The following is a 4,337-nucleotide window of genomic DNA, read 5'->3' as shown; positions in this document are numbered from 1 at the left end:
AACATAATAATGCCCCACGGCTGAAAGGGCGAGCATGTTTGGCTGAACGGGGATTCGAACCCGCGACCCTCGGATTGCGAATCGAGCGCCCTAACCCCCTGGCCATGCCGGGGCTCGTCAGGAGCTGTCGATATCTTACAAGTTCAGAATGTTGAAAGATTGAACTAGTGACGAGGCTGTAATAGCGAAATACTGAACATTCTGGAGATATAGGTCGTGATTTTATTTATGTTTTTATAAATATTGTGTGTACAATGCAATGAAAAGAAAAGAAAGATGTCAAAATGATGAAAGCTGTAGTATTAAAAGTAGAGAAGAACAAGCCTGAGATGGGAATTCAAGTTTATTTAGTAACATATGTGACGTGGATGGAAATGTACATCATCGGTAACAATCATTGCACCATTAGTTCAACAAGAAATGGTAACCACTGTCACAATCCATAAGCTAAAAGATTTTAAATCAGGTCAGAACTGCTGGGAATCACAAGTTCGATAAAATACTCTAAAGATAGCCTCTTGTCTTCTACGCAAATACCACATACGATAAGTTTGTTAGACAAAAACTAAAACCACGTTTATACTTGGAAAATCACACACACATATCAGTAAATGTTTCAAGAAAAAACCAACTATGTATAATCGTATTTATGCAATTTTATATGCCCTCTGGCGGAAAGCATAAAGGACAAGAAATTCATATTTAGCTTTAATTTAATGATGAAGTAAGAAGCACAAATTTTACATCATAAAGTTCACACTTTACAAACTTTGGTAAAGTTTGATAACATAAATAAATTGTACATAATATTTTATTGAAAGGTAAGAATGACGAATTTTCATAATTATTTCAACCGATGTTAAATAGTTTCCATTTTTTTCCGCAAGAGGGCATCCGCAACAGTTTTCCATTAAGGTACAATTATACGTAGGTTAAAGAACAAGAAGCGGTCGTAACAAATCACGTGATTGATAGTACAAAGTTATTCTTCTGTATGAGAACCATATATCTCTAAGACCAAGAAAATTTACTCTCGACAAATTCTAGACAATTAACACCAAGTTTCAAAAGTATTACGAAATTAGTGAATTGAACGTACAATTTACTCTATCGTAACTTTTATCTTTGAAATTGGAATTTCTCAACATGTGATACGAAAAGGATAGAGTTTCATTTTCGTTGGAATTTGTTAAAATCGAAATCTGATTTTCAAATATAGAAACTAAAAAACAAAACTGTTAATCACACACAGAAACGGTATATATATATTTCTGATTATTGAATGAATATTAAATTTCAGGAACTTAACTTCCCGAAGACGAACACATTTGTAAACTTGTAAGGATCTCCTATAATCAACACCAGCTAGGTTTATTACATTTGGCTAGTAAGAAGAGCCGAGATGTTAATTGTGATTGTAACAGTACACGTAGTTAACTACTGCAAGTAAATTTGAATATTTCCGTCTAATTAAAGGGGGGGGGGGGAGGTGATATCTAATGGGAGTACTTGAGTAACATGAAGACACACGAATTTGTATGTAAATATGTATATATATATAATTATGCGTGTATATATATATATAACACGCAATCAAATACTAACTAGGTGTTTAAATATCACCTTCAATATGAGTTTCTGTTCATGAGAGGGTAGCGCCCTCTAGTGATGCAGATCGATGTGTATTTCGGCACCATATCCTTGAATCTTCTAGGGCTCACCTTGGCATGTGGTCCAGTGATTATGCATATTTCCTCTCTCCCTTTTGTAAGTTCCCAAACTTCACTGTAAAAGGCACACCGTTCACCACACAAACATTTTCAGTCATGGAGCCCACCCCTAGACTTTTCACTTGTAAGCTAACTGCCTACGTTAATCGTTGTTTTTTGAATATGCTAAAACTTGAAAAAGTAACAAAACACGGAAAAAGATAACAAACAAAAATGACATCACATGCTAAGTTACCTGCCAAACTAGCTTCTGCTAAGAACATTTCTTGTGCAACTTTGTAATCGTGAACAACATCTAAACCACACACAATAATACGGAAATACCTTTTAAAGTTGTTTATAATACATTAAACACTTCGATGAAAAAGCAAAAAAACGTTTGCTTCTACGTTCTAATTTAAATAACCTGAAACGGTACAAACTTTGAACATTCCGGAGATGGACTAAGGACGTTTTTCTTCATTTAGGTAAGTATTACCTCTCCTTCGTAAAACCTGGAAACATAAGGTTTTAGCTCGTTATCACGTGTTTCACAAAACCCGCTTAGAAAACATGCACTTAATGGTACTTTCTAAAAACATAATACGTCATAAAATGGAAATGAAGCTAGTCCTAGCATGTAATAAAATGGAAATGAAGTTAGTCCTAGCATGTAATAAAATGAAATGAAGTTAGTCCTAGCATGTAATAAAATGGAAATGAAGTTAGTCCTAGCATGTAATAAAATAGAAATGAAGTTAGTCCTAGCATGTAATAAAATGAAATGAAGTTAGTCCTAGCATGCAACACCAACACTATAGCAGGAAAGAGAAGAAAGATGAGATTCGTGGAGATTTTCACATTGATTTTTATAAATTTAAATACTTGCAAACCAATGATAACCACACCATGAATTGGCCTATGTTCACTACACACGTTATTATCACAAGAAAAAGCCGGCCTACGAAGGTTAGACTGGATGTCTAGTGTGTTTAGGCCTCTCACACTGCAGTTTCAACACTGTGATTTGACGCGCCATCTGCATTATCTACATTTTTCTTCTTTTCCGATGTTTCCCCTTCCTCTTCGATGGTTTGAATAACGCCCCGTTTCGAGTCTTCTCTCTCGATGTTTCGAAGGGTACTTTCAATGGTTTCCGAGGATATAGAAGAAGAACGTTTCTCTGCGAGTCTCTTTAGGGCAACGGGATTATTGCGAACGTCAATACCACTGCGGAAAGCGTTTACAACTCGGATCTGCAGAGAGACAGGAGAAGAGAAAGAGATAGATATAAAGAAAGAGAGAGGACGAAGTAGCCGAGAAGCAAAAATGTACTCTCCATGTGATAATGATAATAAACGCTTTATTTCAGGTTTAGCTTCATTAGAGATAGTTTTAATAACACAAGAACTGTTCTTGTACTACTAGCTTGACGAAGCCGCAATGGCGAAACGTTGACTGAAATAAAGTTATTTTTGGGAAAGTAAAGATCGATTTTTTTTCTAACTTTTTTGTTTTTTAATTTTTGGCCAGTGCACACTACAAGTTCTGAAAAACGAAACTGTAAAAATCAACGAGTTTTTTAGGTATGGGAAAGCCAGCATTCATCCCTTACAATTAAAACAAGTTTGAACTGCTAAGCCTTTCATATGTGTATTGTACGTATTGTTGAACTTAAAATTACACGTTCATTCTTCATATTGTTGAACTTAAAATTACACGTTCATTCTTCATATTGTTGAAAGTAAAATTACACTTTCATTCTTCATATTGTTGAACTTAAAATTACACGTTCATTCTTCATATTGTTGAACTTAAAATTACACGTTCATTCTTCATATTGTTGAAAGTAAAATTACACTTTCATTCTTCATATTGTTGAACTTAAAATTACACGTTCATTCTTCATATTGTTGAACTTAAAATTACACGTTCATTCTTCATATTGTTGAACGTAAAATTACACGTTCATTCTTCATATTGTTGAACTTAAAATTACACGTTCATTCTTCATATTGTTGAACGTAAAATTACACGTTCATTCTTCATATTGTTGAACGTAAAATTACACGTTCATTCTTCATATTGTTGAACGTAAAATTACACGTTCATTCTTCATATTGTTGAACTTAAAATTACACGTTCATTCTTCATATTGTTGAACGTAAAATTACACGTTCATTCTTCAATGAATTCTATAAACATCAGCTAGGAGTTAAGGAAGCAATAATTGTCAAAACTTGTAATTGTCACTAGGAGTTAAGGAAGTAATAACTGTCAAAACTTGTAATTGTCACTAGGAGTTAAGGAAGCAATAACTGCCAAAACTTGTAATTGTCACTAGGAGTTAAGGAAGCAATAACTGTCAAAACTTGTAATTGTCACTAGGAGTTAAGGAAGTAATAACTGTCAAAACTTGTAATTGTCACTAGGAGTTAAGGAAGCAATAACTGTCAAAACTTGTAATTGTCACTAGGTGTTAAGGAGGCAATAACTGTCAAAACTTGTAATTGTCACTAGGAGTTAAGGAGGCAATAACTGCCAAAACTTGTAATTGTCACTAGGAGTTAAGGAAGCAATAACTGTCAAAACTTGTAATCATCACTAGGTGTTAAGGAAGCAATAACT

The 4,337-nt window shown here is 34.1% G+C and overlaps 1 long non-coding RNA gene across 1 annotated transcript in view; it reads right to left on the bottom strand.

The window, feature by feature from the left end:
• Positions 1-324: 324 nt before the first annotated feature.
• Positions 325-4,337, bottom strand: part of LOC111083512 — a 9,532-nt gene continuing 5,519 nt past the window's right edge. Inside the window, exon 2 of the long non-coding RNA XR_002609086.1 lies at positions 325-2,965. This is a non-coding gene — a long non-coding RNA (uncharacterized LOC111083512). The remainder of the gene's footprint in view (positions 2,966-4,337) is intronic.

This window comes from Limulus polyphemus, unplaced genomic scaffold (genome assembly GCF_000517525.1).
Source record: "Limulus polyphemus unplaced genomic scaffold, Limulus_polyphemus-2.1.2 Scaffold9927, whole genome shotgun sequence".
Classification (NCBI taxonomy): domain Eukaryota; kingdom Metazoa; phylum Arthropoda; class Merostomata; order Xiphosura; family Limulidae; genus Limulus; species Limulus polyphemus.
Note: the sequence above shows the minus strand (reverse complement) of the source record. Positions and strands in the feature narration are given on the sequence as shown.